The following is a 13,417-nucleotide window of genomic DNA, read 5'->3' as shown; positions in this document are numbered from 1 at the left end:
CCAGGCAAGGCTGTACTGGCACTGGCTTGCTTCCAATGCCTCTCCATGGGGCTCTTTAGGTTAGAAGAGACAGAAAACCACCTTAAATGGATTAAATAAAAATAAAGAGGCTCTATTGGCTCATTTTACTGAAAAGTGTGTGAGTATAGTTGGCTTCAGGTGATCAAATGATGACTTTAGAACCTAGTCTCTTTCTCTCTCTGTCTCCTCCCCTGCCCCTCTCTGCATCTCTCAGTTCTCCTTTCCTTTGTGTTGGCCTTGTTCCTAAGCAGGCTTTCTGCATTTGATGATCTCCAGCATCTCCAGGCATATATCCCACAGGCTTAGTAGTTCCGGAAGAAAGGAGCCCCAAAACTCTAAAACAAGCAAATAAACAAGCACACCCAACTCACATCAAACCAAACCAAAAATGTAAAAACAAGACCACATACACAAAAAACCAGCAATGCACTGTGTCTCCATGGTCTAGTTTGTGTTATGGGCTAATGTCGGAATCAGTTGCTGTAGCCAAGGGAATGGAATCCTCTGATTGACCAGGCTAGGGTCATGTGTTCATACAGTTTAGGGAATGTCCATCCTCAGCCAAGTAGGTTCTGGGAGATGGAGGATTAGTTCTCCAAAGAAAAATCAAGATGTTGTCATTAGAAGGAGGAGGAGTGTTCGGGTAGTAAACCAAGAGCCATCAGATAGGCCTTTTCACCTCTCCCTTCCTGCATCTACCGTACAGGGCTGTGGGGCTAGGCTCTTCACAATGGCCTTACTTTTCTGAGATGTATTTATTTCTCCGTTTTGGGGTGACCCCTAACATTTATTGAAACTGCTTATACTGCATTTACCAAAATGTCTAAAAGCCTTACAAACATCAAACCTTTACAAAAATGTTTCTGCCCCTGACTTACTTAACCTTTTCATAACATTTTAATCTGTTGACATCCATTTCCGTTTAAAATTGTCTCCTCTGTCGACCTTTGTGACACTGTGGCCTCCTTGTTCTCGTTCTACCTCCCTGGTCCTCAGAGGTCTCTTTCGATGGCAGCACACTAGGTTAATGCACAGATTTATTAAACCACTAGCATTTCTCTGCCCTGCTTCCTGGATAGTCCTTCAATCTAGCATCTATCTTCACGGTCCCTTCAGTTAGGGCCTCCTCATCTCTCATCTGTGATGCTGCCATCCCTTCTCCTAGCTCTCTTTGCTTGCAGTTTTATGCTTCTCAAATCTATCCACCCGACTCCTTCCAGATCCTCCCTGTTCACTGTTTGAATCCCCTGTGTTGTTTCCCACTTGCCCATAGATGGTCACAAGAGGCCCTCCATTCATTGTCCCTAGCGCCTGGCTCTGGTCTTCATTTCTTTCTTGATTCCCTCTGGATTTCCATCACCTCAAACATCTTGTGGATCCCATTATGCACTGAATGTTTCAGTCCTGCATACTTTTCCACATGATATTAACTTGGCCTGAGATGCCCTTCTCACAACTAATCTGCCTGGGAGTCTTCTATTGGTCTTTCAAAACCCTCTTCAGGCATCATGTTCTCTTGGAAACTTTCTGTAATACCCTTACCACCCCACGCTTGGCAGAACAAATCACTTTCAATTCTGTATTAATATGTACATACTTTATTGCATTCAGTGTCCTGTATTTTGCTTATTTATTTATAGTCATGACTTTTTTTTTTTTAATGTTTTGGTTTTGTTGGCCACGAGGCATGTGGGACCTTAGCTCCCTGACCAGGGATCGCACCCGCACCCCCTGCATTGGAAGGGGAAGTCTTAACCACTGGACTGCCAGGGAAGTCCTGCCTTCTTTTTTAAATAAACAGACTGAATGCCTTTTTTTTTTTTTTTTTGGAGTCACCTTTAATAAACATCTCTGGTAGGTTCTGTAGTAACTGTGCTCACAGGATGAGGCAACATTCTTCTGTTATCCTTGTATGCATTTTGAAAACAATTTCAAAACAACCTAGAAGTCAAATCAAGATAGAAAATGTACACAGAAAATTTGCACCTGATTCTCCACAATGTAATTTGTATACAAGTCAATATTTATATAAGCTGTATTGTTACATGGATATATTATTTGATCCTGAATATTTTATCATGATTTTGAAGTCTTCTCAATGGCAAATGATAAAACATATGAAAAGTATTTGGGGCCAAAGAATTTATCATTATGACATTATGTACTGACCACTGAGTCCTGAAAAAGTGTCTTTTGGAAGGCCTAATTCGAGGACTTAGGTGTCTTGTGCACATTTATATTGACAATAGCACTCCTTAAAATAAAGTAAAAATAAAGTTACAAATATTCCCTTTTCTTAGTGCTGGGTTTCTTAGAGATACCCATACCAACCTTATAATCATTATGGTAAACATTCCTGGGATGCCCTTAGAAGAATTTTTTTAAATTTTTATTTTATATTGGAGTATAGTTGATTAACAGTGTTTTGTTTGTTTGGTTTCAGGTGTACAGCAAAGTGTTACAGTTATACATATACATGTATCTATTCTTTTTCAAATTCTTTTCCCATTTAGGTTATTACAGAATATTGAGCAGAGTTCCCTGTGCTATACAGTAGGTCCTTGTTGACTATCTATCTTATATAGTAGTGTGTACATGTCAGTCCCAAACTCCCATTCTATCCCTCCCTCCCACCCTTCCCCGCTGGTAACCGTAAGTTCGTAAATTTGGTCTCTAAGTCTGAGTGTCTGTTTCTGTTTTGTAAATAAGTTCATTTGTATCATTTTTTTTGAGTCTGCATATAAGCGATATCATATGATATTTGTCTTTCCTCTGTCTTACTTCACTTAATATGATAATCTCCATGTCCATCCATGTTGCTGCAGATGGCATTATTTCATTCTTTTTTATGACTGAGTTCTTTTCCATTATATGTGTGTACCACATCTTTATCCATTCATCTGTCAACGGACATTTAGGTTGCTTCCATGTCTTGGCTATTGTAAACAGCGCTGCAGTGAACATTGCGTGCATGTATCCTTTTGAACCATGTTTTTCTCCGGATATATGCCCAGGAGTGGGATTGCTGGATCACATAGTAGTTGTAGTTTTAGTTTCTTAAGGAACCTCCATACTGTTCTCCATAGTGACTGCACCAATTTACATTCCTACCAACAGTGTAGGAGGGTTCCCTTCTCTCCACACCCTCACCAGCATTTATTGTTTGTAGACTTTTTCATGATGGCCATTCTAACTGGTGTGAGGTGATACCTCATTGTAGTTTTGATTTGCATTTCTCTAATAATTAGTGATGTTGATCATCTTTTCATGTGCCACTTGGCCATCTGTATGTCTTCTTTGCAGAAATGTCTATTTAGGTCTTCTGCTCATTTTTTGATTGGGTTGTTTTTTGTTTTTTGTTTTGATATTCAGCCGCATGAGTTGTTTGTAAATTTTGGAGATTAATCCCTTGTCGGTTGCATCATTTGCAAATATTTTCTCCCATTCTGTGGGTTGCCTTTTGGTTTTGTTTATGGTTCCCTTTGCTGTGCAAAAGCTTTTAAGTTTAATTAGGTTCCATTTGTTTATTTTTGTTTTTATTTTCATTGCTGTAGGAGGTGGATCCAAAAAGATACTGCTGTGATTTATGTCAAAGAGTGTTCTGCCTATGTTTCCCTCTAAGAGTTTTATAGTATCCGGTCTTACATATAGGTCTTTAATCCATTTTGAGTTTATTTTTGTGTATGGTATTAGAGAATGTTCTAATTTCATTCTTTTGCATGTAGCTGTCCAGTTTTCCGAGCCCCACTTGTTGAAGAGACTGTCTTTTCTTCATTGTATATTCTTGCCTCCTTTGTCATAGATTAGGTGACCATAGGTGCGTGGGTTTATTTTTCTGGGCTTTCTGTCCTGTTCCATTGATCTATATTTCTGTTTTTGTGCCAGTACCATACTGTTTTCATGGCTGTAGCTTTGTAGTATAGTCTGAAGTCAGGGAGCCTGATTCCTCCAGCTCCCTTTTTCTTTCTCAGGATTGCTTTGGGTATTTGGGGTCTTTTATGTTTACAGAGAAATTTTAAAATTTTTTGTTCTCGTTCTGTGAAAAATGCCATTGATAATTTGATAGGGATTGCATTGTATCTGTAGATTGCCCTGGGTAGTATAGTAATTTTGACAGTATTGATTTTTCCAATCCAAGAACATGGTATATCTTTCCATCTGTTTGTGTCATCTTTGATATCTTCCGTCACCGTCTTATAGTTTTCGAAGTACAGGTCTTTTGCCTCCTTAGGTAGGTTTATTCCTAGGTATTTTGTTCTTTTGGATGTGGTGGTAAATGTGATTGTTTCTTTAATATCTCTTTCTGATCTTTCATTGTTAGTGTATAGAAATGCGACAGATTTCTCTGTATTTCAGACTGAATGCCTTTGGGTAGGACTTGCACACAGCCAGTCTCCATCCCACAACACTGTTACAAAAATGGCTGCTTCACAATTTCTGTTGCCTTCCTGGCCACGGAAGGCATTTGAGTTTCTGTCCAAACTGTAAATACACTTTTAATGTATAAGCTTCAGGGTAGTAACCTTTGTGTCTTATTCACTATGATTATCATATAGTAAGTTCTCAGTGAATAAATAGATGGATGAGTGGATAAACGAATCCATAGGGTTGTTCAGAAGCACTCCAGCTTTCGTGTGTATAGTCTCTGTCACTGCAGCTGCTCTGATCACTGAGATGGATGTTAGGTGGTTTCCTGTGGTCATCTCACCTCCAAGAGGCAAAACCTTGGACTAGAATATGGGTTTTTTTGATGACTCAAGCTTAGACTCATCTCATCATAGCACTTGAACTCAGTCACTCATTTTTTGGAGAGATTCGGAGAATTTTTCTTTTAAAACCTTGGCCAGTAACATGACAAGATTTCAACATCATATACTAGTAGTTCTTTATGTCTAAATCTCAAACAAATCCAGGATAACTGAAGAACAAGTTCTAGAAATCCTATGGATTGGGAGAGGCTTTTTATACCTTTTCACACTACTGAAAATGAAAGAAATTGCATAGGAGGAGGAAGAGAGAAAAACATAGGAAGAATGTAAGGGAGAAGAGTAACAGAAATAATAGAAACCATTTTTTTATTTCTACTTCTAGCACCTCTCTGCCCCAATCTCCTGTGGCCTTTCTGGTCTTTTTCCATGGCTTCTAAATTCCTGTCCTTTTTTTTTTTCCCCCCCACACATCCATTGAATCTGTGCCTTTTATTGTTAGCCTCTTTAAGTGTTTTCTGAAGGTACAGTATATAAATCATAAACACAAAAGAATACTTCTGTGGGGAACCTTTATGTTTTGGGGGCACTACCCGATATCCAAGCCTCCTCCTGTTTGATGAGGCTGGTAGGAGGTGGAAAACGCCAATTGTGGAAATTGAAAAGGCCGTTTCCTTTTGACTCCTGGGCACTAGGACCACCTGAGCTCAGCCTATGTGATCATCCCATCTAAGACTTTGTGTCTGGAGTGAGTGTCACAAAGAAGCAAAGACAGTTTTGGGTTCAAGCCACCGCCAGCAGTGGTGGCTTTGAGTGTCCTTGACAAGTTGCAGGGTCTCCCTAAGCAGGCTTCTCTTGTGACATGACATTGGCTCCAGTTCCAGCCTCCCAGCTTCCCTTGATTTGTGTTCGTTTTCCAAAGCTCTAACCTTTCCCTGGATTCTGTGAGCTGCTTGACATTCTTTCAGTAAACTCCTTTTTGCTCAAGTTAGCCAGGTGGATTTCCTTTGTTTTCAACTAAGAACCCTGACTGGTAACCTTTCCCTATCAGCATTAGAAAAGTACAGAGAAGAAATATGCAGGGAGTCCCCTGGTGGTCTAGTGGTTAGGATTCGGTGCTTTCGCTGCAGTGGCCGGGGTTCAATCCCTAGTTGGGGAATTAAGATCCCACAGGCAGCACAGCTTGGCCAAAATTAAAAAAAAAAAAAAATGCAGTCTTATTTTGTGACAGTTCTTACCTAAGTCCCCCTCACTCTTTGATTTTCTTTTTTTTTTTATCCTTCTCTTTCTTCTTGTCATTCCATAGCTATCAATGCCTCCTTTCAACTCTATTTCAGTTCAAGCTAGTGGATTAATCATGCCAGATGCTTGTGTTATATCTGAATCCTGAATAATCAGCTTTCTTCTGTATGAGATTGGCAAGTGTGAAAAATACTGGAAATCTCTTTGCATAGAATACAAACACACCTAATATTTGATGGTCAGGGAATGTATTTCCATGACAACAGGATGCTTAGGATTTTAGACAAATAAAGGGATGCAAATGTACTTAAAACCATTTTTTTCCCCCTGCATACAGACAATAAGCATAACTCTGATTTAATACTGGCCTGTAGAACTCATTTTAGAAGTCAAGAAAATGTGCTTATTAACAAGGTATCTTAATCATTATACATTTTCTAAGACAAAAGCAAATTTCTCTCTTTTTTCCCCCCTCTTCGGGGGAGGAGGTAAAGGTAGACATTTTCAATTCTATCTGTCAAGAATGGAAAGATCTCTCTCTTTTTTTTTAACAATTCATTTTCTCCATGAACAATGTGAAACATATGTCTTTAGTACAGTTTTCAGAGCAATTATAATGAGACACATTTAAAGATAGAGCATGTTTTTGACTCACGATCCGTTTACTTCCTGCCCCGCACGTACTGCTTCCTTTCATTCCTACCCAACCATGCTGCTCTCCTGCCACAGCACAAAGAACCTTTAAAATGACTCATTTGCTATGACTGCACAGTGTTCAGCTGGATTCTCTTAGTGCCCTGGTAACTTAATTCCTGGTCAGCATTTTGCTGTGATTAAAATGATAATAGCTACCATTACTGGGCAAGGACTTATACATACACGATCTTAAATCCTCAAACACCCTTGCCAGGAGGGGTTAGTATCCCATCTACATATGGAAAGATAATTTGCCCAAGATCACAGAGAGTGAGAATGTGAACCCAGGTCTGTCACACTGAGAAGCCTGTGCCTCTACCACTTCTGCATTCTGTCTCTTCTCGCTTGATGTCTTCAGGAGAATTTTTTTGGAGATATAATTGACAGAAAACATTACATTAGTTTCAGGTGTACAGCATAATGATTTAATATTTGTATATATTGCAAAATGGTCACAATAAGTCTAGTAAACATCCATCACCACACATAGTTACAAATTTTTTTTTCTTGTGAGAAGAACTTTTTAAGATGTATTCTTCTAGCAACTTTCAAATATACATACAGTATTGTTTAACTATAGTCTCCATGCTGTATACTACATCCCCAGGACTTATTTTATATCTGGAAGTTTGTACCTTTTGACCCCCTTCACCCATTTTGCCCATGCCGCTCCCCCCCCGACCTCTGTCAACTGCCAGTCTATTCTCTATTTATGAGTTTGTTTTTTCTTTCTTTTTAAAGATTTCACATATAATTGAAATCATATGATATTTATCTTTCTCCTTCCTTCAGGCTCCATCCATGCTGTCACAAATGGCAGGATTTCCTTCTTTTTTCTGGCTGAATAATATTCCATTGTATATATACCATGTTTTCTTCACCATTCATCCATCAGTGGACACTTAGGTTATTTCCATATCTTGGCTATTATAAACAATGCTGCAATGAAGATGAGTACAGATATCTTTTTGAGTTAGTGTTTTCATTTTTTTCAGTTAAATGCCCAGAAGTGGGATTGCTGGATCATATGGTAGTTCTATTTTTAATTTTCTGAGGAACCTCTATACTGTTGTCCATAGTGGTTGTACCCATTTACAGTCCTACCAACAGTGCATGAGGGTTTCCTTTTCTCCACATTCTCACCAGCCCTTGTTAGCTCTTGTTTTTTTGTTAATTAGCCATTCTAACAGTTGTGAGGTGATGTCTCATTGTGGTTTTGATTTGCATTTCCCTGATAAGTAGTGATGTTGAGCTCATTTTTATGTACCTATCGGCCGTTTGTATGTCATCTTTGGAAAAATGTCTGTTCAGATCTTCTGACCATTTTAAAATTGGATTGTATTTTTGCTGTTGAATTACATGATTTCTTTATATATTTTGGATATTAACCCTGTATCAGATATATGAATTGCAAATATTTTCTGATATTCCTTAGGTCGTCTTTTTTTTTTTTTTTTAACATCATTATTGGAGTATAATTGCTTTACAATGGTGTGTTAGTTTCTGCTTTATAACAAAGTGAATCAGTTATACATATACATATATCCCCATATATGTCTCTTCCCTCTTGCGTCTCCCTCGCTCCCTCCCACCCTCCCTATCCCACCCCTCTAGGTGGTAACAAAGCACCAAGCTGATCTCCCTGTGCTATGCGGCTGCTTCCCACTAGCTAATTATTTTACGTTTGGTAGTGTATATATGTCCATGCCACTCTCTCACTTTGTCCCACCTTACCCTTCCCCCTCCCCATATCCTCAAGTCCATTCTGTAGTAGGTCTGTGTCTTTATTCCTGTCTTGCCCCCCTAGGTTCTTCATGACCTTTTTTTTTTTTTTTTTAAGATTCCATATATATGTGTTAGCGTACGGTATTTGTTTTTCTCTTTCTGACTTACTTCACTCTGTATGACAGACTCTAGGTCCATCCACCTCACTGCAAATAACTCAATTTCGTTTCTTTTTATGGCTGAGTAATATTCCATTGTATATATGTGCCACATCTTCTTTATCCATTTATCTGTCGATGGACACTTAGGTTGCTTCCATGTCCTGGCTATTGTAAACAGAGCTGCAGTGAACATTGTGGTACATGACTCTTTTCCTTAGGTCGTCTTTTCATTTTGTTGATGGTTTCCTCTGCTGTGCAGGAGAATTTTATGACAAAAGGACAAGTTCCCTTTAACTAGTACTTACATTTTATCACTCTGCTGCTTTTAAACAGGCAAAAAAACAAGGAAAATGTACAATACCTGGAAAGCTAGAGAAATCAGGAGAAAATAAGTCTTTAGAGCCTAGTGCTTTCTTGTTCCTGTTGGCTACACAGTAGCAAAGAAATAAAAGCAACAATGCCTTGAAATTAAGAATGCCTCCTCCCTGGGCCAAGATAATAGAACAGGCACTTGTGAAAAGCAAATAGGCTCTGAGTGATTTCTGATGAATCAGCCACCATTCAGTGTTCACTAGCAATACCGTTAAAAACAACCTGTGTTGCTGAGGTGCTTTGTACTTTGCAAGGGACTTGTGTCTGAAGCGTGTGGTGCCTTTAAGCTGCCGCTGGATCGAAAGCTGCCACATTTGAAGGTGGTGTAACAGAAATAGGCTCAGGCAACAGGGAAGGCATTCGACAACAGTCCTGAATCCGGTTTCCTGACTCACCTTCTATCCCAACTGCTCGGTTGCCAAGCTCAGCTTGGCCTCTAGGTTATTGCTTTCAAAAGCCTCCCAGTGTCCTCATGAGAACGTGCATCTCCAGTCCTGACTGTGGCCCTGACTTTGGGCCCGTGATCCTGGATCCTTAGTGTGGCATTGTCTCTCACACCTGGAAGTCATCATGCTTCCATTGTGGACGCCTGCCCAGTCTGTACACAATAGAGGCAGCTCTCTATTTGAATATCTGATTTGATTTTTGCAGGGAGTTCACTCTGATTATGACTTGGTAAGCTGTGAACTTTAGTACTATTTTGGATGATCAAATCATCCAAGAATCAAAATCTTTTCATTTTAATCTTTTGGTGTAATTGTGGGCCCAACTCATAAAAAATCGTGTCTGGTTACAAGTTTCCCATGAGTCCGCCTTCACTCCTCACCCCAGATAGCCACACATTTTACACCTCTGTGAACAACAACAGAAAAACACTTCTCTTTTCTTGTGGTGCAGAGGAAGTGGATTTGGAGAAACAAGAATGAGACTGGAGACTATTGTGTCAAGAGTGGACCTTCCTTCTTTAGAGAAGGAGTTAGTGACTAACTTTAGAGAGGGGTGGGGCTGCGTGGTGGGGACAGAGGGGGTGTTTCTAGCAGGATGCTCCCTTTTGGCGTCTGAGCTGGGCATGCAGGCCCATTTGTCCAGGGGCACGGGTGGGAGCGAGGGCACTGCTGGAGCCCTGAGGCCTTGGTAGGCAGTGGGGCAGGGCTGGATTACAAGTCCCTGAGTGGACATCCCCTGGCCTCTGTAGCAGTGGGTAGCATCCTAGAGCATAAAAGATTGTGTCACAGGTCTCATATCAACACCACTGCTCACAAACCAGAGAGGCCCAAGTAAGGCATTTTCTTCTGTTTTACCTCTCTGTATATAATACACCAGCACAAATCATAACACGTAGGTAACATTTATGGAGCATTTTACTTTGTGCCAGAGACTTTTTGAAGTGCTTCATGTGGGTGATCTCATTTCCACCATTTGTGGTTGATAAAACGATCACCCCCGCTTCCCAGATGAAGAAATATAAAGGTTAAGTGTAATGCCCAAGGTCATATAACTAGTACAGCATGATGTAAACTATGTAAAAGCATGTATGCACATGAAACTCTATTCTCTGTTTTAAATACCTAAAATTTGGGCCTGCTTTTGAAAACTAGTTTCACTTTTGGCTGACTAGTCATTTATGCAATCTAGAAGGCTGTGCAGAGCAGGCTTTACATGGAGTTCAAGTGTCTACTGTGATCCACTTGGTGTCTTGAGTAGCATTCAAGGCTGTCCATAGTGAGTTGCTCTTTCCATCCTTGCCTCCTGTTCTTTCTCCTGAAGTTCTGGCCAGAACAAAGTTTGTTCATGCTTCTGGATGCCTTTATCCTTCTAGCTTCTTTGTTCCTTTTGCCTAGGCCTCCTTTCTTCACAATGTTAAGATCCTTCTTATTTCTCAAGTCCCAACTCAAATGCTGCTCTTTCACCAAGCATTCATTCATTCAGCTAGTGTTTATTAAGTACCTAATATGTGCAAGACTCTCAGCTAGGCCTTCTCCAGTTCACTGTGTCAGGAGTAATCCTGAGTTCATGATTGTAATACAATCAACAGTGGTAGCCAACACATGTAGGATTTTCTATGTGTCAGGACTGTTTTGTGCTTTATACACATAGACTTATTTAATACACAGAGCTCCCCATATTGTCTTATCTTCTATTTATTTAAGAGCATGTCTTGGTTTTCTGATAAGATTAAAGCTTTTCGAGTCCATGAGTCTCAGCTCTTATTCCTTTTTACTTTTGATAAACAGCTGTGTCTAGGACGTATATACATGCCTAGGACAGTGACTTGGACATAGTATGAACTAAATAAATAGCATTTGACTTGAATTTGATGTATATCCATACTCATCTACATCCATACCCCACCTTCATCCCTTCTTACAGATTTCCAGTGTCTCTTGAAAAATCAGGAGAGCTGACAATTTCTGGGCTTGCATTCTTGCATTATAATATTTTGTTAGAGCTAGCTGACCACTGTGGTTTTAAGTGAGGCACATGCTCTCAGGTTTTCCACAGTCCCTACTACTCTTTAATGCCTTGCACCAGGCCCTGTAGCATCTGATTTTTGACTCTTGTGAAGCCAAAGGAGAATTTAGATTCCCGCTGCAGGTTGGCCCCCTCAGGGTAGGAAGAGTCGCAGCCGTTATACACTTTAGCCACTTAGTCTCTCTGTTCTGTTACTAGTTCACCAGCAAGATTTTTGTTTCAGCCAGAAAGATGGCTCATTTTCTAAGCACCAGTTTAGCGAGGGCTGGGCTGCCTTTGGGTGATTCAAACAGTCATCTGAAGCTCTGCTGTGACACATACCAGATGATTTTAACAACCTTCCCATCACGTGGCCTCGGTGCAAGATGGAAAAACACCACAATGATACCTGACAGTCAGTAACAAAGCTCTTGCAAGAGGCTGTGGAGGGGGGAGTTGAATTCTAAAGCTCTTCTCAGCAAGTCTGCACCGGGGGTGGAAGCTCAGCAACCCTCTCAGGAAAATGACATCTCTTTGATGGTTGACAGTGAGTCACTGAAGATGTTGCTGCTTTTCCTTGGCGTTCACAGATATGTGGCCTAAGCCATACACTTGTCTGTGCTTTCCTCTGCCCCTCATTCATTTGTTCAACAAATGCGGAGTGCCTGCTAGTACCAGGCCTGTGCTAGAGGCTTTGGATATAGCAATGAATAAGGAGGATAGTAAACGAGTGTACAAATAAACAAAAAGGATGATTCTAGTGATAAATGCTATGAAGGGAATAAGTAAAGTGGTGTGACAGAGAATTCTGGGGGGTGGGTGTCAGGCTGCTTTGGAGAGGGTGTGCAGGGAAGGCCTGAGGAGGGGACATTTGGAGATTGAGATGAGAGTCCCCCTGGCAGAGGGTAAGTACAAATAGGAATGAGATGAGGAGGAACTTGGCATTATTTGAGGAACAGAAAGGAAGCTAGTATGGCTACAACTGTGCTATGCGGAGCTCTGCACAAGATAAGGAACAGTCTGCGACAGGATAAGGAACTTGCACCAGATTGTAAGTCTGTGCACCCTTTCCTTCTCAAGAAAGGCTTACTATATTTAAAAAAAAAAGTTAACTGAAATAAAGAACATGCTTAGTAACATAGTTGCTTTAAAATCTGGATCAGGTTTTTTTTTTTTTTTTTAATTAATTTATTTTTGGCTGCGTTGGGTCTTCGTTGCTGCGCACAGGCTTTCTCTAGTTGCGTTGAGCGGGAGCTATTCTTCGTCGTGGTGCTTGGGCTTCTCATTGCGGTGGCTTCTCTTGTTGCGGAGCACAGGCTCTAGGCACGCGGGCTTCAGTAATCGTGGCACGCGGGCTCTAGAGCGCAGGCTCAGTAGTTGTGGTGCACGGGCTTAGGTGCTCCACAGCATGTGGGATCTTCCCGGACCAGGGCTCAAACCCATGCCCCTGCATTGGCAGGTGGATTCTTAACCCCTGCGCCACCAGGGAAGTCCCTGGATCAGGTTTTTTATCTCATTGCAACAGGCAACAAAAAATCCTCAGATTAAGACCAGTCCATGGACTATGCTTTATCACTGGTCTGGAGTGTAGTGAGAGAGAAGGGCAGGCTGGGAGGCTTTGGTTATAGAGGTGGGCAGAGCCACATCAGGCCCAGGTGGACGAGTGAAGGTCAACTCTTCACTAAAATGCAATAAAATGCAGGCAAAAAGGTCAAGTGACTTCTTCAGACACTTAATGAGAGTTTCAGCGATTGAAATGGTGCTTAGAGAACAACCGCACTGCACTGAGGTGGAGGTGATGAGTCACCCATCAGCTGACTCAGGAATTCAGACATTTGCTTATGCACCCCAGCTTCAGACTGTGTAATTCAAAATCCCATCTCAGTAGGTGTGCATAGCACGATCCAGGCGTCTGTTCATTCTGCAAAGGCCAAGAGCCAGTGGCTGAGGTTGAACACCAGGGGCCCACAGGCATGTTTTGTTTGATCCACACAACATTACTGGGTAAAAAAAATCAAATTAACTGCCAACGTTTAAAAAACT

The sequence above is a fragment of the Eschrichtius robustus genome, chromosome 7 (genome assembly GCF_028021215.1).
Source record: "Eschrichtius robustus isolate mEscRob2 chromosome 7, mEscRob2.pri, whole genome shotgun sequence".
NCBI lineage: Eukaryota > Metazoa > Chordata > Mammalia > Artiodactyla > Eschrichtiidae > Eschrichtius > Eschrichtius robustus.
This window is presented reverse-complemented; position numbering follows the sequence as displayed.